A 27,716-nucleotide genomic window follows, 5' to 3' on the forward strand; every position below is an offset into this window, starting at 1 on the left:
GTCTACTTTATTCCTCAAATGATGACGTTTTCCATGGGAATTAGAATTTAATTGGGATAATTTGTTTCCACGGAAAGCACAGATTTCTTTCCAAGAGGATCAGTTTGATAATGTTTTACCAGCTAAAGCTACGAGACCAAATATAAACCAGTTCTGAGAAACAGGAAGTGAACCTAACTGGTCTAGTCTGCGTGTCCCTGGCAGTGACGCACATACAGAAATCAAATTAGGAAAACAAGATATGTGGGTGTGAGGCAATCGATAATAATCCAGGATGCTACAACACAAGAGAGAACGCCTTTAACCAAATGCCATTCATTTTAATAACACCCTGAGAAGTTTGATTTCCACATAACATGCTAGTGATTAGACAGCAGGATGAGCTTGAGTTCCCTAGCAACAGCATGTGCTTTTGAGACAGTCATTAGCCTTTCAGTTAATCCCGCCAACCCCTTACTGCTAATGTATGACTGACATTAAAGAGAAGAAGAAGAAAAAAAAAGCTGTTGCAGAAAGTGCTTTGAAATTTCCAGGAGCAAAATGGAAAAGAATAATAATTTTTTAAAAAGTTGTCCTGAGAATTGCACTCAGGTAAAAGAAGTAATGTTCCTATATGCCCAGCCTGTCCCCTTGTTCACTGCTTTCAGTTCTAGATCTCTGAATCCCCTCCCGGTAAAGAGCAGCAGAGGTGAAATTGTGCAGAGGTGAAATTGTTCAGAGTTTAAGGCAGTCCCCTTAACCAACATAAATCAGAGTCTGAAAGTGGAGTGCATAGTGGGGTGGGCAGTTTGGGTAGGACCGAGGCTGACGGGGGTGGGGCTGGGTGGGCGGAGGGAACGTAAGGCAGTTTTCTTTCTCCTTTAAGCGGAGTAAATTACCCTGGTTGAAGCTGCTTGGGGAAGGAGGGTGGTGAAGGGAATGAAGCTATTTTTCCTATTGATTGTTTAATTGCACCAGAGGCTGTTTGTCCAAGGCCACTGGCCAAGAGCATTATGTTCGTGGCTAAAGTGAGGTTGGTCAGGTTTCCATAGCCTTTCCTAGTGTTAAACAAGACAACCCGTAAAGCTCAGCCAGGCTATAGGAATATGGTGTATGTTGACTTTTGCTAGCCAGCTGTACCCTAAAGCGCCACGGCTGATGGGATGATGGTTTTCTAACTCTGAATCATTGCCTCTAGCTCGGTCTTTAGTTCAGGATGCACAACTCCTCTGTGTAGCCTGGGTCAACTGCGGGGCGTTATTCGAACGGTAACTATTGCCGCGGGTCATCCGTATCGTGGCCTGGGTCCCTTTCAGCTGGACACTGGACTCCTTCAGTTTGGCTGGGGTGATTCCTAGTTCTCCCCGCCTCCCCACCTAAACCCCCTGCGCACTCCCTTCCCAAGGCGACCACCTGCGCCGCCCCACTTACCATCTGCCCCGCGGGGAGGGCTCCCCGGGGTAGCGGAACCCTCCCTGCTCCCGGGCGGCTCTGGGGGAACTCGGTGTTTGCCTCCAGCCCTTCGCTGCTGGAGAGATCAGGTTCCTCCCCTCCTCCCCCTCCAGCTCCGGCCGCCGCCGCCGCCGCCGCCTCCTTCTTGCATGACACAGCAGAACCGCAGCTGCCGCAGCAAGTCCCAACCATCCGCCCAGGAAGCGCCGCAACCCGGACTCGGGAGGGGCGGAGAGGGAACCAGCCTGGGGCCACCGCCGAGGGGGATTCTTGCCCCCACTTTGCGCCACACACTCTTTTCCCAGCTCAGGGGCAAGGGAACAAAATCAGGCTGAAACCGACCAGGCCAAGCCCTTGAGGGAAGCTGGGGTTCGGCGTTCTCAGGGATGGGACCAGAGAGAAGGGTGTGAAGGAGACCCCAGTTGAGGCAGGACATTGCAGGTAAAGAAGGGGAAGAAGAGGCCGAGAAGTCGAGGGCCAGACTGTGAAGGAGAATAAAGGAGGTCAAAGAGAGGTAAGGAGGTAGAGTTGCTGAGAAGGGAGAGCGAGCAGGGAAGGGGAGGAGGGGACCTGCTGGGGAAGGAGGATTGGGAGGGAATATATGGGGAGGCTTGAGCTAAGTATCCAGGCAGCACAGGGCTGAATTGGGAGGCAAAGGCAGAAAAGCGGAAAGGGATAGAAGAATTAGGCTTTAGATAGGAAGGTAAATATTGGGGGACATATTAAGGAATCAGAAAGGATGTAGTGGAGATCATGCATCATGGCTGATGAGGGAAACTGATGAGCTGGAAAGAGATACAGTCAAGGCAAAGCCGAAAAGAAAGCATGATCTTCCGTTCCATTCTTCAGTTTCCTATAAAGTTTTTCATAATTCTGCCAAACCAACAGTGAGTTTTCCTTACAAATGGAAAAGCATGAACTAAAACATAGAAAAAGCCGTTTAGCTTAGATTTACAGGATAAAATCTCATGGTCCACCCAATCTTTAAGGCAGAGATTTAGGATTGGGGGTTGTGATTCAATAACACTGAAGGCACTCAAAGCTGATATTACAGTTTCCACATCACTGGACTTAAGTCTTTCAAAGTTTTTGTTAAATGCTTCAGTTAAATGCTAGAAATGATGACAAAATCATTGGTAAAAAGGCATACACTTTCCTTTTTCTCTACACACACATATGCATGTATATGTAAATCTATATGTAATTTCTAGTGTCTAGCATGTCCGCAATGATTAAGGGGAAAATGTGTTTTTCTGATTATTTGATTTCCCACCAAACACACACTACGCATTTTACAGCAGATCAGCTGCTTCTCACCATTTTAAAGAATGTGGTCAGAAAAGTAATGCAAAAACTGCCACTGTGGTTTTGTCTGTACCTTCCAGGTCATATCGTCGTACCTCACTTCCTGACACAAACAAGTTTTTACTGTTGTCAGCAACAAAGCCCTAATATAGCTGCGGAAGAGAAAAACTGCATTGCATTTGCCTCCTGCAAGCATCATCAACACAGTTACCGGAGGAATGTAATTCCAGAAAAGCTTTAAAGCTGGTGTGATGGTAATTATGTATCAAATGCCTGATTCTATTTCTGTTATTATTTTGTCATTTCTGATCTACTCAACAGCAGGCTGAACTCGCAGAGGGACAAATCCAGTTTTTCTTTTTCCCTTGGTAAAATTTAATCGGACCTGATACAAAACTCATTGCTCTTGGGGAAAATAAAGTAGGAGCCACGAAATGTAATTTTAACAGAGCGTGGGTTTTGTGACTGTAGGAAAGGATTTAAGGACGCTCCTTCTGTTCGGTTTCCTATGTAATGAGAAAAGGCTACACGCACGCACAGACGCCACAGCTCCCGGATGCTGTGGCTCACTCATCTGGGCTTCTGCAGCGCCAGAAGCCCCTCCGGGATGCTGCGAGGGGCTCTCGGTGGGTGGTGGTACAAACGCTGCGGCCGCTGCCGCCAGTCCTGCCGCTGCTGTTGTTGCTGCTGCAGTCACGTGGGAGGCCCTTTAAGTTTCCATAGAGAGGCCTCTCCGGTGTCACATGATGGACATGATATAATGAAACAACATTGTGGAGAGGAAAGCATTAGGGGAGCCCACGGCTACAAAAACAAGTGAGTGAGAAGAGGTGGGAGGAAGAGAAACTACGCCACCTCCCCTGCAGCCGAGCTGCACGCAGCAGCAGCCCGCGGGAAGTGGGCGACGCCGGGGGGGGAGGGAGACCCGGTCCCCAGCCCCGGCCCGGGGACCCTGCTGCCCACCGCAAAGAGAACAACTTTTAGCCGGCAGCCTCGGCCAGCACTGCACCTGTCTCCGGAGCCTCCATCGCTCCTCGTGATGATCAAAGGGGCATTCTAGAAGAATATGTTCTACAAATATACATGCGCATCATTTCCCCCCTTGCGTCTCGCTCCGGAGGAAGGAAAGAGAAAGGGATTTAAGCAGCAGCGTGTGTTCAGCCCCAAGGTAAGTTCTGGAGGGTGGGGAAGGCCGGCCCAGCAGGACTTTGGTATGGGAATTTTGTTCTCCGTTTGGACCTCTCGAGGTGAACGAGGCATCCTCTCGCTGCTGGCGAGGCGGAGGGTTCGATGGTCCAGCAGAAACATTTCCACTGTGGACTCTGTTATTTCCTCTTTCGCACGCCCGGCGGTCCCACCCTGGGACTCCCCGGGGTCCCTCGCCTCTCCCCGGAAGGGGTCGCAGGTCCCGGCCGGGATGTTGGCGAGCCGCGCGAGGGAAGGTAGGGGTTGTGGCGTTATCCGGGAATGCCGAGGCGATTTCGCCATGTTTGTGTTGCTAAGAGCACTTTTTTCCCCTTTGAGGTGGCTTGATGCCACATGGCTCCTCCGGAGCTGCTGCCGGTTTGAGAGAGTGTGTGTGTGGTTTTTTTTTTTTTCAATGTCCGCATTCCAGCTAATGTTGCGCAGATAAAATTCAAACTTGAGGTAAACAGAAGAGGAGGAGGAGGGGAGGGAGGGGGGAGACTGTTTCCATTTCGAGATCCCACCTCTTCACTCCGCGGAGACTAACATCCCGAACCTCGAGAGCACTCGCTCCTTTCTCCCACCTACCCTACCTTTGCTGTCGACCAGAAATAAGGCGGCGGCGGCGGGGGGCGGGGTGGGGGGGAGTGCTCGTAGAGGACGCGGTGTCTGGGTTCTAAAGGCAAAAACAGCCCCTGGCACCCAGGCCTTTGGCCACCTCCCTCGTTCCGCCGAGAGGGACGGAGGATGCAGTGCTGTGCTCTGGAGCTGGGGGACCGGAGGACCACTCTCCCGGGCGGGGCCGGGGTGCCTGATTCCCCTCTCACTCCTTCTTACTTTAGGGAACTGGACGGCGTCGCTTCCAACACACCCCCGCCCCCCCGGCGCAGGTTCCAGAAGGCGGGCTGGGTGGGTCTCCAGGTTTCCAGAGAGCGAGTGGCGTAGCAGGTGTGTGGTGGGCATTTGTATTCTACAAGTCTTGCATTTGGTGGGAAGACGTGGGGAGTCTTAAAGCGAGTGGATGGTCAGAGCTGCGTCTTTTTTTTTTCCGACTAGGGAGAAAAATCAAGACCACCCTCCACCCCGTTTTAAATATCTGATTCAGCTCGAAGCTAGGCTGAAGGGTGAGTGGAGATGTATAAGGGTGAGGGGTGAGCTTCGTCATGTGTAAAACTAGGCTTCTGACAGCTTGTGGCTGCCCCCGCCCCCGGGGCGGAAGATGTGGGTTGGGGGGGTCCGAGAGGGGTGATGTCCCTCGGGGTGGGAGCAGCTCGGGGTCCCGAAGTGCGCCAGGGTCCGCAGCCCAGTCGTGGGGGAGTGCCGGGGCTGGAGGAGGCGGCCACGTGAGGAGGGTCTGCGGAAGCGGCGGAGCTGAGAGATGGGGGTGAAGTGCGTAGCAGAGTCGTGACCGGGGCTGACACGAAGCAGCCGTGGGCGGCAGGCCGAGGAGGAGCGGAGACTCGCGCGGGCCCGACCCCAGCGCCGTGGCGACGGTTTTATTCCGAGCCGCGGCCGGAGCCTCCCACGCAGGGCCGGCGCCCTGTCCGCGGGTGGGTGCGCACGCCAGGGCCTTTTCCCGGGAGACCGTTTCCGGGCGGGGTCCCGGGCCCGGAGCGACGGCTGTAAACAGGGTGGCGCCCTCTGCCCTCCCGCCCCCGGCCGGCCGGGGCGCGCGGCCGGCGGCGCCGGGGGCGGCGGAGGCGCGGTCGCGGCGCCGGGCAGTGGCGGCGGGGGCGCGCCCGCTCCCCGCGCGCCCCCGTTGCCCGGCCGGCCAGCCCTCTCTGTTTTTGTTTTGATGGAGCCCGCGTGCAGCTGGCGCGTGTCGAGTCACGTGCCGTGGGCGGGAGGGGGCTGGGGCGCGGGAGGCGAGGGCGTGGTGACGCACGCGTCTGGAGGGCCGGCAGCCCGCGGGGGGCCGTCGCCAAAGGGGCGAGGGGGCGTGTGCCCCAGACAGATCCGGACCGCGCCGAGTGTCAAGGCCGCATCTGGTGGAGTTTGTGGGAGTTAATCCTCGGTGAGCAGTATGCGGACGTGGGTGTAAGTCCCACCGCCCTTTAAGTTCGTCGTTACAGCATCTAGGCTATCCTGGTCCGTTCGGGCTGGGGGGCGGGCCTGCGCTGATTCAGTTAGATATCGAACAGTGTGTCAGTGTGTGTATCGGTGGGCATACAGAGACCTCTATGTGGTTCTCAATCCAGGCTGCACGTTATAAGCAACCGGAGCGCTTTAGAAAGAACTCCGATTCCCGGCCCAATCGAAACCAAATCCAAATAGGTCCTAAACATAGTGTATTGAAAAAAAAAATCTCCCTAAGTATTTTTGATGCACGGTGAGGGATGAGAACTTACAGAGGTAACTAGCTTGCTGGATGGAATAGATAGCTGCCAAACCATCCGTCTTTAGGGATGAAATAGCTAACGTATTGATCTGTCACTAGATAGGCTAACTCTGTGCCGATGTGTGGGGACATACTTGATGAAACATTGTAACCTGTTCTACAGTTGGCGAAATGGAAGCTCAGGAGGTTAAGTAAGAGTTGGTCAGTGATAACCCATAACTAGTACCCAGGGAGGCTGACTCCAGAACCCATTCTTTCAATCATTATATATGCTGCACTGGAAATCTCCCTTTACCTAAGGGCCACGTGTTCGTGCGAATAGGAATATTTTGTGTTTGCCTAAGGACCAGGCAGTTTATCTACATATACTTGTATATGTATTTTTATCTGCAAAGTCTTGTTTGTACCAAAGGGAGGAGAATCGCTTGGTAAATTCGTTAAGGCCTCTAGGCTGCTAACATTTTCTAGAAGTTTATTGTGAAGAGAGGAGAGAGGATCCCAGTAATTTGAAGAGAACTGATTCTGTGGAAGTTTTTGGTTTTGTTTTGAGACTTGAACATACGTGTAAAGTGAAGGGGAGTGTCCAGAAGATGCAGATAATTTCCAAGGATTTACATGAGCAGCCACAGAAGTCCTTTAGGTTGCTGGACATGATATAATTTTGTTGGTCATAGGCTGGTTGTAGCAGAAAGTGCAAGGCAGTCTACAGAGTAGCAGAAGTTTTGCTATGAAAATTTGGGAGGAAAAAGCAACTACTCTGGTCTGGAGTACAGAAGTGTTGCTTCTCCATCCTCCTCCTTTTATTTATTTCATTTGCTTCTCTGTCAGATAAACTCTTATTGGGAATATTTAGATGCGGGGGTAATCCATCTGTTTTGAAAATGTGTTCATTGATATATACTCTAAGGATATTCCAAATAAAACAGGCAACAGAGGTTTTCCCCTGAAAACAAAGAGTTCCAATTACAGTGTTTTTGTGACTGATACGTATTATTAAATGGTACTGTGTAACAAAGAGACATGTCTTTATTCCTACTAATGATTGCTGTCTAATATTGTTAGCTGTATGGCAGACATAGGCAAATTACCGATCAAGTTTTTGAGATTGGTTTTCATGTTACTTGCAGTTTTGGTGAGGAAAGCTTATAGACCCACCAGGGCAAGCTTGACATAACTGTGAGTGGTCACGTTCTGGCATGGAAATAGCTCTCTAACCCCATCTCCCTCCCTCAGTTGTCGTCTCCATCCCTGTTGACCACCAAAGATACTTTAATCCAGCAATCCCAAACCACTTGTGGTTCCTTTGCACAGCTTTGTCTTCTGCTCCTAGGGTGCCTCCTTTAGAAATTTGCCACTGATTTCTCCTCCAAAGACATTTAAAAATATCCTCCTGTGTCACCTTTATGCCTTGCACGTACTTGTCTCAGTGCACTTTTCACAGCATATATTGTTTTTATTTATACGTTGGACACCTCTACTAAATTGACTTCATAAAAGGTTGAAATGGTGATTGTTTATTTGTGTATCACTGGCACACAGTAGGCACTCAAGTTTGTTGCGTCAGTCTAAATTGAATTTGAGTTGCATTATTTGGGTTGATCACCCATCTTCATTCTTAACTGTCCTCACGTCTGCTAACTACTAGGCTAAAAGCACACGTCCTTGCACAGAGAATTCAGAGTACCACCAACACATTCTAGTAAAAGGAATAGGAAGGAAGGGGCTAAATGTAATCAGGTTTTCACTTGTTTCCTAATTTTATTCTCAATTTGCCAATTGTTTACTCATGTACACTGGGAGAGATGTTCAACATTATCATTTTTCAACTTATTTAGGAAGAAAGAAGTGGCACTGTATTACCGATGAACATGCTTTTTATGTGTAGTAGCAGAATACGGATGCATCATCACATTTTATTACACTGTAATTTTCAGATTTAGTATTGCAGAGGTATTTGTAGAACAGCACTGTCCCACAGAACTTCTGGGATGATAGAAAGGACTTACAATGATATATTTATAATGACTTATAAGTGGTAGCCACTAAGCATTTGAGGCTAGTGAGCCACTTTAAATGTGGCTAGTGTGCCATAGGAACTGAACTTCTCATTGATTTAAATGCAAATAGCCACAAGCGGCGGGTGGCTACTGCATTGGACAGCACAGTTATAGAGGATTTGCTTAGCTTTAAGTCTAGTGTTTGATAGGTAAACATTAGCTTACAGTGTTCTGCCTTTAAAAGAAAAATTTTAATTCATTTTGTAGGGCATAGCAACATGCTTCCCGTTCATAGATTATAAGGTGTTTCCAGGGTGATATTTTTGACCTTTGTAAGGCCTTCATATTGTAGAAGGTTTCTGTGTTCTGTGGGCTTTTCATGTGGTTCATGTGGTCTCCCATTTTTAGGAGCAGAGTGGAGTGATTATGAGTCATTATGATTTTGAGTAATTATTTGAAAAATCAAATGGAATTGAGCCCTTGGTGTATAAACGGATTGGAAGTCCCGTGAGCTTAATCAACACTTCCCTAAAAAAAAAACCTAACACTTCCCTAAGATGTTTTTTGAAGAGCAGGCGCTACGTTTGTCTTGCTGGCCATATATTTCCAATGTCCTTGTATAGTACCTGACACATAGCAAGTGCTCAGAAATATTTGTTAAATGAAGGAACGTTCAAATAATTTAACCCCTCTAATTCAGCCTCAGAGGGTGTGTTGTGGAGCTGAAGAGGAGGCCTAGAGTCAATAACTACACTGTAATTTACAATTCTTCCGAGGAATGAATGCAGTCTCTCCAGGGGCACTCTCCTTAACTCAGTGACTTTGATTCCTCTTCTGTAAGTATATATATAGCAGGAATTGTTACCCCTAAGTAATGACAGAGAAAAATAAAGTCACAAGAAGTTTTGGTGCTCAGGTCACACAGAGGGGGTTGGAAGTGTAAATCAAATCAAAGTAGTTGTTTCTGTTGCTTTGTGCGCTTGTCTGTGATTCTTCCTCAAAGAAATAGTCATGCGCTGAGCCATGTTAGTTGGTTTGTGAAATCGAAGGTAATTACATATGTTAATAGAGTCTGAAAAGAGGACTGAAAATAGCTCTTGTATGGCATGACATTGAGAAAACAGCTTCTATATGAGAAACAGGAATGGAAACCTTTAAACCTCTAAATCTCCGTCTGTGGTAATCCTAACACCCAAGTGATAAACGTCTCGAAGAGGATATTTTAAAATGTAAATAGAAACAGATGTTTAGTTGTTCAGATAACCACTACCAGACTTCGAAATATTTATATAAAAAGGTATGAGATACATCAAACATCTGTTTAGAGCGAGAGCCCTAAGCGGAAAATTGTAGATTTCATTTCACATGGTAGATGCTATATTGGTGGGTTGATGACGCAGCCCCATATGTGGCCTGGTACTTGTAGAAGATGATACAGACTCTCCTCTCAGTGCTGTGCGTCATGCTTACCTAGCTTATGGGGTTATGTGTGGCTGGATTATAGGCCTGTCATCATTCCTGGGACACAGGCTAGGTTCCTATCATTCTGCCACTATGTGTTGCACATATGAAAACTAATTTTAAACTAGGGTAAGTAAAGCATAATTGAAAATATAAATCTGTTGTCTAAAAAAAAATCATATGATACATTCCAAAATAAAATGTAAAGTTTTTTGAGGGTGATCTTTTAGCAGTTTCTGGCCTCTTAATCCGTTATGACTGCTTTCAAACGCCTTTGGTGTGTGAACCTCTTTGGTGGTGGTAGTGGGGAGCCCCCAAACCAAAAACAGACTATCAACCATGTGTCCCATAAATTCCTACTGTTGCCCTCAAAACGGAACCAAACACAACCATAACAAAACAAAACCCACCACTGCTGTCAGCAGCAAAAGTTAGCCCACCCAACCAAACGAACAAATAAGAAAGCCTGTGAGATTTGAGTTGTTGCTTTTGTGGAGAGGCCAATAATGTGAAGCCTCTTTTTAAGTATTAAATGTGAATTACTCGTGACAAAAAAAATCTGTATCTGCCTGTCTAAGTATTTAGCAGTGCTATAAGAATTCCTGCTTGTGGTAGATCAAGATGTAGTCAGCCTAGAAGATCCTGTGTGGCTACTTGGATTTAGGTGTATAGTTTAAGAATCGTTTTGAAGGTTTATTGAGAACTGTCTTTAAGTGACCTCGGCCACTAACTTTGGTATAAGAATTGAAGGAAGTTGCTGGCTTCATTTCGTTCTCATCAGTGGGGTGGCGGGATTGGGTCAGTGGTTCTCAAACTTCAGTGTGTGTAGAATCACGGAGGGCTTGATAAAACCGAGATTGCTGGAACCCACCCCAGAGTTTCTGACTCAGTAGGTCTAGGGTGGGCCTAATGATCTGCGTTTCTTACAAGTTCCCAGGTGAGGCTGATGTTGCTGGTCAGGGTGTAGGATTTGATCATCTCTTCTAAAGTTCTATGATTCTATGCCTGTTTTTTCTACCTTTTCAAGTTGTAGCACCTACCCTTGGACTTCTGCAAAATTATTTCATTTAAAGATTGCTATATGGCGAACTGAGGTTTAAAAGTTTAAAATGGATTAAATTAATTTTATTTTGAGAGTTTCTTCAGAATCTCATATATTTTGCAAAAACTCTGCGTCTGTTAAAACTCACATTGGGATTCTTACCCAATAGTGGAAGCCTCCAGTTAAAACGTATTGAAATATTACTGATGTTATTAAATGACAAAACTGTTTGCTGCTTCCTAAACCTAAATGTTTAGGTATCAAATCTAACCAAGTGCCTCTTAATATACAGCTATGGAGTATGATCTATCACATTAGATAATTGTGAACTTACTAAATAAATGGTTTTTATGAGATGCAGTTCTTTTCCTAGTTAAAGCTAGTCTGTGGGTCCATAGTGGGTTCTGATAGCATTAACCTGGGCATTGTCCTCTGAAGATAACTGCCTCGTAGAAGACTCCTGGTTGCAGGAATGAGATACGCATCAGGAGATAAAGAGTAAGCCAGGGCACGGCCCTTCCCTATTTTGAGGACTTTGGGGAAGAGTGGAGGCTTTGCAGTTTCTCAGTGAAGGGGCTCTGGGGCTGGAATCTGGTAGGAAGGCAGTGGAGATGCCAAGAGATGTCTTAAAGCAGCCCTTGCAGAGCAAGCACACTGTTCTCACCCAGCGTATATGTTTATTTTGCTAGGCTGGGGTCAGGGTGGAGGGGGAAGAAGGGGAGGATTGACAGGGAGGACGTCAGGGAGGGCTTCATGGAGATGCCAAGGCATTCTAACAGGTGGTGCTCTGGAAGCATTCCAGATTAAACTAGACTCCCAGAGTCAGAATGATTCAAGGCTGAAGTGACTGCAAGTGAGGTTTGACAGTACATTTTAATATGAGTGAATTTATTGGAGAAGAAAGAGTAAGATTTGGAGGAAAATATAATCTTATCTGAGAGCAAGGAAATAAAAAAGAAGAAATGGGTAAGGAGTAAGGAATGGGAGGATGACAATGAAAGGTTTTAAGTATTAAATGTTCTAAACCTTTTTGTGGGTATGTCAAGGCTAGGTAATAGCACAGGTTTCTTTTGTTAGAAAATAAATTAATGAGTTTTCCTTTTCATTTCCGGTGAATCCTTCAAATTATCACCAGATGCTATTACTTGACTTAAATCAAATGCCTTTGCAAAGTTATGCCCAGAATTCACGCAGTGCTTACATTTTTAGATTGCTTTATGGTCGTTAACTAGTTTAAATCAAATTCCTGGAAGGCACACGTGGTGCTTATTATGGATGTGTTTTTATGGATTAGGAAACATCATTTGTGTAGCACAGGCCACAAAGCTGGGCTGAGGCCACGAAATCTCCCTGCTTTGCACATCTAGCAGTTTAATTTTTTCTTGAAATTCTTTATTTTCTGACTTCTTTTATAAAATGGTTGCATATTAAATCTTAGAGTTGATTTAGCATCCATATAATTGATTTTAAACTATATTTCATGGATGCAGCCTTAGATTTTGATCTACTGCTGATTTCTTTGAAAAGAACTGCATGTGATTTGTTATTTAGATCTGCAGTCATTTCTTGACTGGAATATCTGTGGTATAATCTTCGTAACTAAGTCTGTGAAGCAGTTTTGGATTCTTTAGACTTGGCAGTTTGAGGCTGGGATTGGCGGTCTACATGACAAGAGTGCTGGGGAAGGCCCATGGGCCCGTTTTCACTGAGCAGCCAGAGGGAGGGAGGTGCAGCTGTGTAATCCCCACCCTCCATCTCTCTTCGTTGGTTCTCCACCCGCATCCCCACCCCCAGTACCTTTGAAAAACTTCCTGTGCTTTAGGGAGTTAAGACACAACACACTAGCACTTGGCAACATCTGTCTTTGTTTTCCCACATCTCTTGAGGTTCCTGTCTTCCAGCTTCTGACATTACTGTTTCTCTGACAGCCAGGTGCCTGGCCTCTAGTTGACCAAAGTCACCCATGGATGTCCTTTATGGCCCTACCTCTATGTGCTTCTTCCTTTTCCTTCTAGGTCTGTGCTGTGGCTGATCTTATTTAGTTTGGTGGAAAGAGTATTGAGGTTAGAATAATGTTACTATCTCTAATAATAATTAGTGTGTACCTGCCTCTTTGGATGCTGTGCTAGGGGCTCTATATTCTTTCCACTAGGGTCTAGTTCCCACTCGCTACAGAACTTGGGAGAGTGTCTAAGTCTGTGCCACAGGCTGCTTGTCTGTAAAATGAGGGCTTGGTGGAATGTGGAGTAAGGTGTTCTGGCCCTAAAGTGCTGTGATTGAGTTTTTTCCCATTGTAGTGGGATGGTAAACCCTCACAGGAGTACTTTAGCTTTTTGAAAGATCCATGTTAATCAAGACTGGCCTCAGTGTAGGGGCGTTGCTTCTGAGTCCCAGGATCAGGAGATCAGGGACTCCTTGAAGTTAGGGATGGGTCTCAAGGGCACCCTTCTCCATACTTGTACTATCTACATCAGAACACCTGGAAATTAATTGAACCTGAACACTCCAGTTTGGAAGGGTTGTTGACCCCCAATTTGGAATATTCTTCTGCTTCTTTTCATCTCCATGATAGAGGCACTGGGCGATCTCTAGACCACTAGGGGAGTTTCTGGGAACCTGCTTAATACTTCTGTTAATTCTTGTACAACTCATTAAAAAAATGCTACCCCAGGTCTTTCTCTTGCAAAATTGTACATGGTCTGTGACCTTGAGTGCTTGTTTCCTATTTGCAGGGGAATTTTTGTTAGTACTGAATCTTTTCATAATGTTCACAACCACACTTATCTGCTCATTGTCAAGGCCATTGACAACTGTTTTGCTTTCTGCTTTTATACTGATGTATCATGCATTCATTGCACATATTGTCCATTTTCTAAAAACCTACGATTATCTGTTTTTGTTTCTCTGTGTTTCCAGAGAGATTAATCATTGTTAGCTATGCTAGGAACACTTACTTTGTTAGCTTTGTCCTTAGTGTCACTAATATTTCTTCAGCTTTTTCTAATTTTTAGCTTTTCAAAACTGTGTAATACCTACTTTTTATAGGCTCTGCCCCAAAAGAATTTGTGAGGGCTCTTCAGTCTTTAGCGATTATTGCCTGAAAACGCAGGTACTTGATAGCAACAGGTGAAAAGTATTTTTAAATAAAATGCCATTCATAGCCTTTCTTTGGATTTCATCTTTGAAATCTGTTGTCTGCTTTATGCCTTGTAGTTGTTGAAGTTACTATGCAGGCTTCACCTATTTTTATGGAAAAAGATACTAAAATCCTCCTTTGCTCCAACTTTTAAAGCGTTCAAAATTAAGATTCCTTCTGCTATTAATTTAATTCTTCTGAAAAGGAACAGAGGAGTTTGTTCTTTGCCGTGTGTATATCTTTGTTACTACCTAACTAGCAGTTTGGAACAAAGACTTCGTTAGCTTTGTGAATCAATAATCTGTTTAGTCATTTCATGTCAACTGCAGAGTATTTTGAAGATACATATTTTTCGTAATAGAAGATCATTTGAGATCCTAAAAAACAAATATTTCTGACAACAGATTTGCTTTAAAAAGATTTTTAAAGTGATCATCTGTAGAAGAAACCATGCCTTATAATAGCTGCGTTTTCTTGTGTGTGGGGGGCATGATGGTGGCCTGATATCCTAGGCTCCTTCTGTGTCCGAGGTCCCAGCCCTTTGATTGAGGAAGGGGCCCGTGTGGTTGAGGGACGGCTGCAGTGGCATCCAGAGGATATGACTGGAAATGCCCTCCTTCGGACTGTATTTCGTTGTTGTCTCTGGACAGCACCAGTTGAAAGCACTGAATTGCATTTGTATAAATACACATAGTACTTGGTAAAACATCTTTTTGGATCATTGTGGTCTTTCAGAGTTGAGATACAAGCTCTGGAAAAATGACTCATCAGAACATGTCAGGTCCTGGACATTCCTGGTAAACAGTGTAGTGTATTGTGGATCATGGCTTCTTCTGTGTTACTGTTCACGTATTGGAATCCTAATCCTCGACGTGGAGACTAGGAGCAGGCGCAAGTAAACGTCTTCTCTGGGCAGACCTTCTGTCCAGAACTGAACGAAAGGCAGCGAACGAATAAGAACACTTGAAGGTGTCTGCAGTCTGTCGGAAGGCTTGTGGATACCGGCACCCCGTGTCCTTGGGGTACTGACAAGCCATTTGGGCCATTCCTCTCCTTGTTTATCTCCTTTCTTTCTGTCTTCCCATGTTCTTTACTCTCTTGAGTTCCTTCCTTTTTTTTTTTTTTCCCTTCTTGGGTTCTTTTCTGTTTCTTTTGTTCTTCTTCCTTTCCCTTTTGTCTTTCCCATTCACCGTATGAATAGCCAATAACAGCTGACAGTTCCCACAGGCACTTTTTTAGCCTGACTAAATGGCAGCTCAGAGCCAAAGACAGGTTTTACTATGACAGGATGCTGGTGCAGACTTTCTAAAGATTTGAGTATGTTTATACAGCGGATGCCATGCTGAATGGAAAATACATGTGAAATGTATGACTTCCCAAACTCTTTAGGATATTTAAATAGGCATTCAAATAGGTTTTAGCTTGAAGTTTAAATTTTGTGCTAAAGGACATGCTGCCAAAATTCAGGTAATAGTAATCATATAGATAATGAATTTCAGGATTCTTTGTATTTTTGAAATTTTTGGTAAACAAAGATGTGGTTTGGGTTACAATAATGTTTTTAAATTGCTTAAGCTGTAACTAAGTTTGGTATAAAAAATGTGACTGCATCAGATTTGTGTTAAATACACAACTATTACTTATGCCACTGTCAAGGATCAGAGTATATTCTAGCTCTGTGGGGGCTTCAGAACTAATTTCATTTAGTCTTCTTATTCTGTAGATGAGACAGTTTACTTAATTTTACACACCTGGTTAGTGGCATCGCTGACCACAGTTAGGCCTTCCACTTCCCTATCCACTCTGTTTTTTTTGGACAGAAAGTTAAATTTATGAAATTTAGACGTAAAATGGACAGAGAAGCCTGGGAAGAGTATATGAGTTCTAAACCTAGCTTGACTTTCATTTGCTAGTGATGGGGTGTTGGACTGGGTGTTTAACCTCTCTGGATCTCGTTTTTTTGGAGAGTTGAACTTAAAGATCTCTTGCAGGTCTGTGACTTGTACTCAGGTGAGAAAAACGAAATAGACTTAGAATCTTCCTATTTTACATTTGTAAAATTTCAATTTGTGCAATTTCAATTTGAGTCTTATTTCAAGAAGAAGCACTCCTATTTTTTAGTAGGTATCATTTGTATGTTTTCCTATTATCAACTTTTCCAAAGTGTATTGTTGTTAGACACAGGTTGTTGTCTTAGTCAACATGATAGCTGCCTCTGGCATCACCTTGATTAACTGAGGTAAATACACATTCAGAGGCTGGTCTCCCTTAGTTTCAAACTGGTGGGAGATTACCATGCAGGAATATTCCATAGACAGATGACTGAGAGGTGCTTTTTTTTTTTTCTCCAAATTGTTGACAGTTTATTACAGCGTTAGAGAGTAATGTCAAATAAATAAAATGTAAGAGAATTGGCTACTCTAACTTCTAGAGTTGCTTTATTTGGGATTGCGGAACAGGTTTTTCTGTTCTCAGTAGGATAATCTGTTGTTGTGTCGGCGTAGACAGTTGTGGCAATCTGAAAGGACAGGAAAGATGAGATGGGTTTTCATGACATATTGGAGAAAAAGCTGAGGAGACTGGAGAAGCTTTTCTAAGAAGACTGAGCTTTGAGACCTTTCCCTCATTGCTTAGCCGTGGTTCCCTTGCCCTTCTTTGTTTGGAGAAACCTGTTCTTTCAATAAACACTTTTTGAGCTGGGTGCTGTGGGAATTACAAAAGGATTATTCATCCAGAGCTTCATCCTCTAGGTATTTACTCTCTCGCTGGGTTCCCAATGCTTAGGCCCAGAAAAGATGCAGTAAATGTCTGAGTGCCCCAAAGAGTGGCTAGACAAGGAGAGAGAAGGGAGAAGGACTCAAGCAGTAGGTGAAGACCCCAAGGAGCCATGACATTTGAGCAGTTTGAGTTAAGAATAGCTAAAGAACTTGTTTTAATTTTCTTTTGGAAGAGAGTACGAGGGATGAGATTGGGTTAGGTTAGGACATAGGCCTGGGAGTTGGGAAATGACAATTTTATGTTTTAAGGTAGCAAATGAGGGGACCCTATGGGAGTACCAGAGCCTTTTTACTCCCTTTTTATTTTGAAGATGTCAAACCTTTAGGAAAACAGTACTATGACCACCTGTTTACTCTTCTTCTAGATTAATCAGTTGTTAACATTTTGCCACACTTGCCTCATGTTCTGTGTATGCATGTTTTTGAATCAAATGTGGTGTATACATTTGTATTATTTTGCTTAACCACTTGAATATAAGTTACAGATACTATGACATTTCACCTCTAAATACCTGCTAAAGAGGACATTCTTCTGTATAACTACAATACAATTATCGAACCCAACAAGTTTTGCATTGATATAACAACATGGTCTAGTATATAGAAAATATTTACATTTGGGGGTGGAATGTGTATTTATTTATTTATTTAAAATCAGGTGGACTCGTCAGGCACAATGCATATTTAATGAATTTGTGGGCTGAGAGAATAGGGCCATAGAAACTGGTTTCTACATATTTTAAAATTCCTGTATAGCCATTAAGATAGAAGGAGGAAGCTCATTGTACTCTGTTATGATAGATCCTTGAAGATACAATCTTAGATAAGAACAAGGCATAGAAGAGCGTAAAGAAGAATTTATAAACAGCTGTGAATGGATGGATGGATAGATAGATAGAAAGAACATCTCTGGAAGGATAAAAAATGAACTATAACATTTCATGCCTTTAGGAGAAGGAAGTAGGTAGCTGGAGGACAGGGAGACTTTTCCCTGAATATTCTTTTTTACCTTTTGAACTTTGAACATATTATTTATTCAAAAATAAATAGTAAGTAAGCATAGACTTACATTGGTACTGTTATTAACCTTGTAGGGTGTAGGGACAATACTTCTCTTTATGTCTTAAAGAAATTTGGAGAATGAGACCTGATGGAGGAAATTTTTTATCTTTTAAATTTTGAAGTTTGATGTTTGTGTCACTTAATGGAAAAAGATGTTCCTGGTGTAAGAATGTATTTTTTTCAGGAACTGCTGGTGTGGAGAGAAGGGGACTTGGTGGGGGTCTGGTATCTAGAAGGTCTGGGAATTCCGTACAGGAAACACCAAGGAAGATGTAGAAGGAGTTTGTTTATTACTCTTGAATAATTTTTTCCTCCTCTAAGAATGAGAAACAAGAAGAGAATTTTGTAGTTTGTTTCAGTAGAAAAGTACAGAAGATGGCAAAGGGGATGCAGAATTTACATTGCATATATATTCATGCCGCCTTTGATGATGAAAGAAGATAAGTACATTAAAAAAGCTGCTAAGAGAAAATGAACATTTAGGAATAAGGGCTGGCTATTTTCTTTATTTTTAAAAGAGATTCTTGGGTTTTACTGAAGATTATATGAAGATTAAAAGAAAGCCGTACTGAATAAGTCCTAGAAATCTGTGTTATTAGTAAATTATTCCATTTGATAGTAATTTGATTATTTCGTGTGATCGTTTTGATGTAATTATATGGTGAATTTGTGTGATATTTATGCTTAAAAATTACTTTCGAAGCATTTTGAAATATGTTGCATGAAAGTTTAAATTTAATTTAACTCAGCGACAATTTTTTTTTCTGTTTTTGAATGATTAACACAAAGGTATCGATTGGTACTCAGTGCTGTTTCTCTTGAAGGCCAATATTTATTAATCAGTGAGTGTTGAATTGCTCCCAGTGTCCATTAGGCATCCTGTGGTTAATGGAGACAGATGGTCCACCCTTGATAGATGCTTCTGGAAAGTTAACATGTTAACAGTGGTAGTTACATTCCTGTCAGGGAGGGAAGCCGCTGACTGCTCAGGCAGGCCTTCAGGAGGAGGGAAACTCTGCGTGGTTTGTTTGGGTGTCTAGGGTGTGACCTTGCAGGTGAAGAATTTTGATTTTTATCAATTCATTCAGAGTTGATGAGGACTGTGAGACTGAACGATGTGATGAGTAAGCTGAGCAAGCTTACAGGCTTACGGGAGATTGGATATCCCAGTGAGGTAACTTGCCAAGGGAGGTGTACTGTGGTCAGTTGTAGACTGGTCGAAAGGGTAAAATTTGGATCATAACTTTACTTGGGAAACATAGAAATAAGATGGGGAAGAATGGGATCTTTTCAACTGATACTTTCATCAAGTCATGAGAATTTGATAGAGGACTTTTTTTCGCTCCAGGGGCTGTTCTACCTTAAAAACTGGGCCTTAAAGTCAGAGCATCTTTACTGTGTGGTGCTGGATAAAAACGAATTCTTCTCTGGTGTTCTTTGTAATTAGTTACCAAAAGCCCCATTACCCTGTGGCAGATATGTTACAATACAAAGGAGAGATAATAGTAATGATAATAATGAGGGCTTACCATGTGTTGGGCACTTTGCTAAAATGTGTTGTTGTTGTTTTTTTTCCCTATTATTCCATTAATTGCACAACAGCCCTAGGAAATAGATAGTATCATCATTCCCACTTTATAGAAAATCAAAGCTTAGGAAAGCCAGGGCTTGGAGCCCAAGTTCAGAGCCAGGTAGCCTGACTCTAGAGAAGCTTATGATCTTAGCCACGTGTGATAGAATTTCTTTTGCACGTTTCAGCTTCTTTCCAGTTGTGTTTTCCTTAGGATATAACATGGCCATTTGGAGACTCCTTATCTCTCAAGTGAACACTTAGGAAATACAGTTATTGTTAAAATATTTAAGCAGTAACTGTTAGCGTAGTTTCTTTTTGAAGATTGCTGGTCTTTATGGTAATTCTGAGTAGTAGTTTCATTTAGAGGATGAACCATTAAAAATGAAGAAGGTTGGAAAAAAAACAAGGATAATGCAAAGAAAAACTATTTTTATTTAGATTCATTTACTGTTAACATTTCCCGCATTTACTTTATCATTTGTGTATATTTTCTTGCTGTGTATTTTTGTATGTATATGTGTGTATGTGTATATTTTTTTCTGAATCATTTGAGAATGTTACATATATTGTGGCCCTTTACCCGTATTTTAGTGTGTATTTCCTAAGAACAGGAATTTTCACTTATACAACAGTAACTATTTTATAAATTTGTGTTAAAATATTTTCATCTGATCTGCTATCCATATCACAGTTGACCTAATACTGTCCTTTATAACATTTTTTCCCCTGTGGTATAAGATCGAGTCTAGGGTTATATATTACATTTACTTGTCATATCTGTTTACTCTCCTTTCTTCTAAAATATTTCTACAGTTTGACTTTTATCAGATTGACATTTTTTGAAGAATATAGTGCCTTTTTTTTGGGAAATAGTAGAAAATTCCTCTTTTTGTGTTTGTCTGAAGTTTCCTCATCGTTAGATGCAGGTTATGCGTTCTCAGCCAAATTTTCCTTTTCTTTCTCCTTATTTATTAAGTTTATTCTTCTTCAAAATCAGGAAATTACCACTGATACAATAATATTATCTAAATATAGGTCTTAGTCAGATTCCATCAGTTATTCCCCAAATGTCTTTATAGGAAGAAAATCCTGGGCCATACATTGCATCTGGTCGCCTTTCATCTGGAACAGTTTCTCAGTCTTTCTTTGTGTTTCATGGCATTGACAGTTTTGAAGAGTGCTAGCCAATTATTATTAGCATATCCTTCAATTTTGGTTTGTTTGAAGTTTCGTCATGTTTAGATTCAGGTTTTGCATTTCTGGCAGAAATGCTGCACAGGGGACGTTGTGTCCTTCTCAGTTCATCATATTCAGAGGCACACAGCGTCTGTCTGTCCTATTTCTGGGCATGTTGACTTTGATCCTTTGGTTAAGGCCCAGCCTGCCAGGTTTGACCAGTGTTACTCTTTCCCCCTTTTCAGACGATAACTATCTTGTGGAGTGATGTTTTTCATTAATAACCTGTTACTCCTCAGATTATTACTTGTAGGCTTAAGAATCCATGGATGGTTCTTGCGCGACTCAGCCTTGTAATGGTTGCCCAATCGGATTTAAAATTTCATCATTCCCTCTTCATTTATTCATTGGCTTACTTCCACAAAGAGTGCTCCCTTATCTCTCATTTATTTATTTTTTAAAAATATCAGTTTGGACTCATGAATTCTTCCTTTACCGTATGATCCTTACTTATTTTGAAGCTCAAATTGTCCCAGCTTTGGCCAGTGGGAGCCTCTTCAAGCTGGCTCCTGTGTCCTTTCGGCGTACCCCCACCGTGCTTTGACACATCCTTACTTTACTGACACGGAATGATCCTCCTTGTCTATTTTCTCTGCCTCAGCCCTGGAAGCGGCCATTTCTCCAAGGAGCTCTGCGTGAGAGTGCCTAGTTCTCCATATCCTGGCCAAGGGTGACTTTTCACACTGTTTAATTTTTGCCAATCTGATAGGTCAGAAATAACATGTCAGTGTAGTTTTGATTCGTATTTCTTTTATAAGTGAAATTTAATCTTTTCATGTGTTCATATACATGTGTGTATCTGTAATGTGTATACATGTGTACGTGTCTGTATATGTATGTGTGTGTATATTCATGTCCTTTGCCTATTTTTCTGTCAAGTTACTAGTCTTTTATTTCCTCAATTTTAAGTGTTTTTTATTTATTGTGGATATCTGTGATATGATGCAAATATTTTCTCCTATTTTATCTATTGTCTTTGGTTAATGATTTTTTTGCCATGCAGAAAAAAATTGTTAAACATTTTTATGTAATCAAATTATCAGTCTTTTATTCTTCCTGATTTTGAGTCATAGTTAGCACGCCCTTCCTTATATCAAGGTTGGAGAAGAATTCACCATTTCCCCACCTCTGGTACTTGTATGACTTCATTGTTTTACATTTAGATCCCTCATTCATTTGGAGCATATTCTTGTGTATGGTATGAAGAATGGATCTAATTTTATCTTTTTCCAAATGGCTGATCAACTGCTTTAACCATTTATTAAAAAGTCAGTTTTTGCCCCAGTGATTTTTAGACGCCCCCTTTATCATACACAGTACTAAAGTTCTATCTGTACTTCAGTCTGTTTTTGAACTTTCCATGCTACTCCACTGATTTGTCTGTCTACTTGTGGGCTAGTAGCACACTTTTCATTGAGAGGCTTTATAGTATAATTTAATGTCTAGTAGGACTAGTCCTCCCCTCTCCCGTTTGGTGTATTCCTGGCTGTTCTTGCACATGTAGTTTTAATACGCGGTTCAGTATCAATTTTCCAGCTTCAGTAAAAAGAATTATTGGTATATTTATGGGGATCGCATTACACTGATAAATTAATTTACAACGAACTGACATTTTTATGATGTTGGCTTGTTCTCTTGCAAAATAAGAAATGTCTTCCTATTTGTTAAAGTCTTCATTTGTGTCTTTTTTAGGAATGTTTTAAAGTTTTCCTCAGATGGATTTTATACATTTGTTGTCAAATTTATTCTTAAATATTTTATTTTCTTTGTGAAATTTGAAACTTGCTTTTTTTTCACTTATTGTATCATGGCAATTTGAACAGGTCAGTACATGTAGACATATTTGATTTTTTTGAAATGGATCTATGGTAGTCTGTTGTACCCTAATTTAATTTTTTCTCTGTTGATGTTTTTTATGTTGCTCCTGAGTTTTCCCTTTTATAAACAATGCTGTGGAAAATATCTTTGTACTTTTGTTTTTGCTTACTTGTATAATTATATCTATAAAATAGATTCTTGGAAATGGAATTGCTTATCCATAAGCCATGTAGATTTTTTTGGTAATATATTCTACCAAATTATCGTCTCAAACTATTTGACACTTTTTAAAGTTTAAACTTTATTGTGTATGTCCTGTCTTTTTTTTTTTTTTTTTTTTTTTGCAGTACGCGGGCCTCTCACTGTCGTGGCCTCTCCCGTTGCGGAGCACAGGCTCCGGATGCGCAGGCTCAGCGGCCATGGCCCACAGACCTAGCCGCTCCATGACATGTGGGATCTTCCCGGACCGGGGCACGAACCCGTGTGCCCTGCATTGGCAGGCAGACTCTCAACCACTGCGCCACCAGGGAAGCCCCCATATGTCCTGTCTTAAAAGACATTCAAAACTTTTTTTTTGAAGGAAAGGTCATAAAAGTTAATTCTAAACAAAAAGTATATCTATGTATCCATTAATATGGGGAATATAAAGATAGCAAAGTCATGATTTCTCCCTTAAATAACTTACAGTTTTGGAAATCAGATATATGTTTATTTATATGCATTAGAAAACAGAAAAATTTCTTTGGTAGGTGGACTTTGAACTGAGCCTAAAAGGAAAGTGTTGAATTTAAATTAGTAGGCAGGGACTTCCCTGGTGGCACAGTGGTTAAGAATCTTCCTGCCAGTGCAGGGGACACGGGTTCAATCCCTGGTCCAGGAAGATCCCACATGCCGCAGAGCAGCTAAGCCTGTGCGCCACAACTACTGAGCCTGCACTCTAGAGCCCGTGAGCCACAACTGCTGAAGCCCACACACCTAGAGCCTATGGTCCATAACGAGACGCCACTGCGATAAGAAGCCCGCGCACCACACGAAGAGTAGCCGCCTCTCGCCACAATTAGAGAAAGCCCGTGTGCAACAACGAAGACCCAACGCAGCCAAAAATAAATAAATAAATAAATTTATAAATTAGTAGGCAGAATCAAAGAAGGACGTTTCATGTGAGACTAGCATAGGCTAAAGAAGCAGAATTTTACCATGTCATGTGAAGTCAGTGAAATAACTGGCCTTAGACTGAAGCAGGTGTTTGTATTTAAAGATAAAGTCAGTTACTGGAAGACCTTGGGTGCCCAGAGAGTTTGGATTTGATCCACTTGGCAGCAGAAAGGCTTTCTGAATTAATAATCTATTGCCATGTAACAAATTACCCCTAAATTTAGTGGCTAAGAACACCAACAAGCATTTACAATCTCTTAACAATTTCTGTGGGTCAGGGATTTGGGAGCAGTGAGCTCTCTTGCGACATTCTATTTATTCCTTAGAAGCAAGCCAGTAAGTTCAGCACGCATTCAAGGGGAGGGGCATTAGCTTCCACCTTTTAAGGAGAGGTGTGTCAAAGAGTCTGGGAGCATTTTAAAACCACCACACCATCTGTCTTCTGAAGAAGAAGAATGGCGGTATGGTTTTGAAAAAGAAGAATACCATGGCAGAAGATTAATCTGGTAGCAGTGACAAAGATGAATTGAAGGAAGGGAGAAATAGGAGGTAGACCCGAGTGCAGTAATCCAGCGGTAGAGTACTGATGGAGTTAGTCGGGGGAGATGAGAGGGGAGAAAGTAGGATGCACATGAGGGGTGCAGCACAACGAGAGAGAGGAAGATGTGAGTCAAAACAAATGCCTGCAGGATGATCAGGCATGTAATAACTGGTAAGAGAAACCAATTTTGAGGAGATAAAGGTGCTCGTCTGGTTTTAGACGTTCAAGGGGAAATTCCTAAGCAGTTGCAACATGAACCAGGGCTCATGCTGAAATGTCTAGCCAAAGAGGGAGACTTCACATTTGTCATCCCAGAAGTGAGGGTTAAATTCTTCAAGGGATGCGTATGCAGGGAGGCAGGCCAGAGCACCGAGGACCAAGCCTCAGGGGGAAAGCGTGGTTTGGAGTACAGTTAGGAAGAGGGGCTAGATCTATAGCGTTAGAGAAAGAGCCCTCTGTATTCCTGGCAGGAACAAAAAAGGTAAAGTGATCGAGAGCTTCAGATATCGCAGAATCTGAAGAGAATGATGTTTGAAATGAATGCATTTGCCTGTAAGATTATTAGAGGTGACAGCAGTTTAAGTGGAGTAGAACAATTTTGGAAATTGGATTATAACATTTAATTCGATGATTAACTTTTTTTTAAAAAGCGCCTGAAGTGGGAGGATGAATGGCTGGCATGCCTTTCATCACTTAGATTTTGAGATCTCACATCCTTCTTGCCTCCTTTTAGCACCACCAAGCCTCCCTGGAAGGGAACTTCTGCTCAGTTCTTGGACTGAGGGATGGAATAGGATTTTACTTCACTTGTTTTCAGGGACTCTTAACTGTGAGTGAAATCAACTTACTTTATAATTTTTTTACTTCACACGTTGTTTTTAACTATTCTCATCTGTGCTCTTCGCCCTCCTGCCTTCCTTTCCCTTCCCCCTGTTTGTATGACTTCAAGATCAGAACCAAGACAAGGGATCATCTGTTTTCCCTCCTCCTTACCTCCCAACTTTAAGTGCAGTTCTATTATTCATAGGTTTGTTTTTGTTTTTGTTTTTTGTTTTTGTTTGCGGTACGCGGGCCTCTCACTATTGTGGCCTCTCCCGCTGTGGCGCACAGGCTCCGGACGCGCAGGCTCAGTGGCCGTGGCTCACGGGCCCAGCCGCTCCACAGCACGTGGGATCCTCCCGGACCGGGGCACGAACCCGTGTCCCCTGCATCGGCAGGAGGACTCTTAACCACTGCGCCACCAGGGAAGCCCTGTTCATAGGTTTTGTTAACTGAACTTGCAGGGATGATTAGTAAATATGATTAAGATAGCTGCTGACAAATGTAAATAGTAACTTGAAAGATGATTTTGTGTTCTTTTATGTTACGTTTCTGTACATGTATTTAATCAGTTTTCAAATTAGTAAAAATAATTGTCAAAAAGATGGAACAAAAACGTGAAAATATTTTAAAAATTACTTTATGTGAGATAGTATATATCAAGATTTCTATAAGGATTTGAGATCAGATGGACCAAGGAATTATGTAGTAAAACACCGACATAGCCAGAAATGAAATCTGAGCTTTCTCTGCTCATATAGCAGAGAAATGTGTGATGATGATTATTTCAATTTTTTTTCTGATAGGGCTCTTTTTCCTTTAAGAATAACTTTGGGTCTTCTGAAGAACTAAAGAAACGAAACCAGTATATCAATAGTAACTGTGCTTCTAAATTAAAGTGTAGACTTTATGCTATGAAGAAAAGTATTGATAAATTCTTTTTAGCACAAAAAGATCTGACTGAATGGTAACGTCATATTTGAATAAATAGGGCAACATTAAATGATGTATCCTAGTTCTGCATTGTGCGTGGAAGGTGAGCCCAGGAAGAGCTGAAAGGGTCAGGGAGTTGGGGAGAAGGCCAGCAGGAGTGAGGGAAATCTGAGAAACTTTGGCATGGAGAGCACAGATAAGAAGTGACTATTGAAGCGGCCATGAAAACATGGGCTCTAAACATGTCAATACTGCCATGACCGGTCTTACATATATTTTTCATTACATGTATTAAGTATTTCTTGTGTCAGTGGGTATGAGAGAGAGGGACAGACAAAAAGGGAGTGAGAAAGAGTGTCCTGGGAGGTTGACAATTTTGTTGTTTGTTTTCACAATTAAATGTCTGGATATATTTGCGAGGACTGTCTTGTGACTTTTACTACTTGTACTTGGGCAGTGGACAAAAAGTTAGTGTGGTTAATTGCTGTATTTTCCTTCTCCTGTCTCCCACCTGTCCTATCCCTTCCTCTTTCCCTAATGTTCTCTGAGACTCACTTTGGGCACCATCAGTCCCAGAAGCTTCATCCAGTGGCCTCTCTCATACCCAGTTCCCCCCACTTGCTGGGTTCATTGTCCTCCTCTGGGCCCCTCCACTCCAGAATGTCCTGGGAATCACTCTGTCACTGGGCTCCTCCAACATGTTATATAAATGTCTGTTTATGTGTTTGTTTTCCCTACTAGAGCATGAACTCCTCAGTGGAATGTGTCAAGTCTTACTCATCTGTGTATCCCCATGTCTAAAAAGTGTTAGTGGAATGAACAAATGAATGATTTCCACGCCTTGTAGTAGACACACTCACCATGGTACATCAGCATGGCAGTGGAGTCGCTGCGCCTTGATGGTCAGGAGATCCGTTGACTAGGGAGACAGATCACGTGAGCCATAGAGAATCTGGGGTGGATGGAAAAACGAGTGGGGTGTGGAGTTCCTGATCTTGAGGTGCTCCGCCAAGTAGGTTTCAGTGATGGCTTGGGAGCAAGAGCAGAGTAAATGAGATGTTGTGTGTTAAGTGTTGCAGCAGAGGCCTCACAGACAGACCGGAAGCCTGTGATCACTTCGGCCTGGGGAGGTTGGGAAGTGGATATGTAGCTGCTCACCATGTGTAGAAGAAGGAAGAGCATGTACCAGCCATAGAGGTCCGAGGATCATTTCTTGAGACGTTGAAAAGGAGCTTGAGGCTCATGGGAGTTGGGGAGTGGGCACGTGGTGGGAAATGAGATTGGAAGGAGCTGTGTCTGTAGTCCTAGTATCTGGTGTTGGCCCTGTTGACTGTGGGGAACCATTGGAGGTTTTAAAATCAAAGGAATGGCACAGATTCACATTTTAGAAGAATGTCCTGGCAGCAGTGTGAAAATTGGACTGGAAGGGAGAAAACTGAAGAGAATAGACTGGTTAGGAGATTGGTGCAGTGAGCAGTGGTCCAGATGAGCGAGATGAAGGGCCTGGATTAGGGCCCTGACAGTGGCGATGAGCGGGGGGAGGCAGTGTGGAGTGTGCTTTGGGAAGTAGAGTTTGTGAGGCTTATTGACTGGAGCTCCATATAGCAGTTGTGAGAGAGATGGAAGAACAGCAAATGGCTATAGATTTTTTTAATCCTCTAGCCATTGGATGAGAGAGTAGAAAGGAAGCTTGGATTTGGTTTTGGACATCCGAGAAGGGGGCATCTAAATGGCAACAACTAGCAGACCGTTGGAAACGTGACTCCAAAGTTTAGGAGAGAAAGTTGTGGAGGGTGGAGTCATATGTGTGTGAATGGGTGAGATTACAAAAGGGGAGCTACCTGAGCGGGCCAAGCAGAGGACCTCTGGACATTGCAGCATTAAGAGGGCAGGAAAAGCCCATCGAA

General features: G+C 42.8%; 1 protein-coding gene and 1 long non-coding RNA gene across 4 annotated transcripts in view; one reads left to right on the forward strand and one right to left on the reverse strand.

Annotated features, from left to right (window-relative positions):
* The window catches only part of MKLN1 (muskelin 1), a 360,180-nt gene extending 358,639 nt beyond the window's left edge, over positions 1-1,541 (reverse strand). For both annotated transcript variants that reach the window (XM_060156656.1, XM_060156654.1), the window contains exon 1: positions 1,411-1,541. The gene's annotated coding sequence lies outside the window, so the exon portion shown is untranslated. The remainder of the gene's footprint in view (positions 1-1,410) is intronic.
* Positions 1,542-1,602: 61 nt separating this feature from the next.
* Positions 1,603-27,716, forward strand: part of LOC132524558 (uncharacterized) — a 143,145-nt gene continuing 117,031 nt past the window's right edge. The window contains exons 1-5 of one of the 2 annotated variants that reach the window (XR_009541915.1): positions 1,603-1,945; positions 2,817-3,904; positions 4,764-4,869; positions 4,978-5,045; positions 24,791-24,886. This is a non-coding gene — a long non-coding RNA (uncharacterized LOC132524558). The remainder of the gene's footprint in view (positions 1,946-2,816; positions 3,905-4,763; positions 4,870-4,977; positions 5,046-24,790; positions 24,887-27,716) is intronic. The other variant, XR_009541916.1, reaches the window with a different exon arrangement.

Source organism: Lagenorhynchus albirostris, chromosome 8 (genome assembly GCF_949774975.1).
Source record: "Lagenorhynchus albirostris chromosome 8, mLagAlb1.1, whole genome shotgun sequence".
NCBI classification, from domain to species: Eukaryota; Metazoa; Chordata; class Mammalia; order Artiodactyla; family Delphinidae; genus Lagenorhynchus; species Lagenorhynchus albirostris.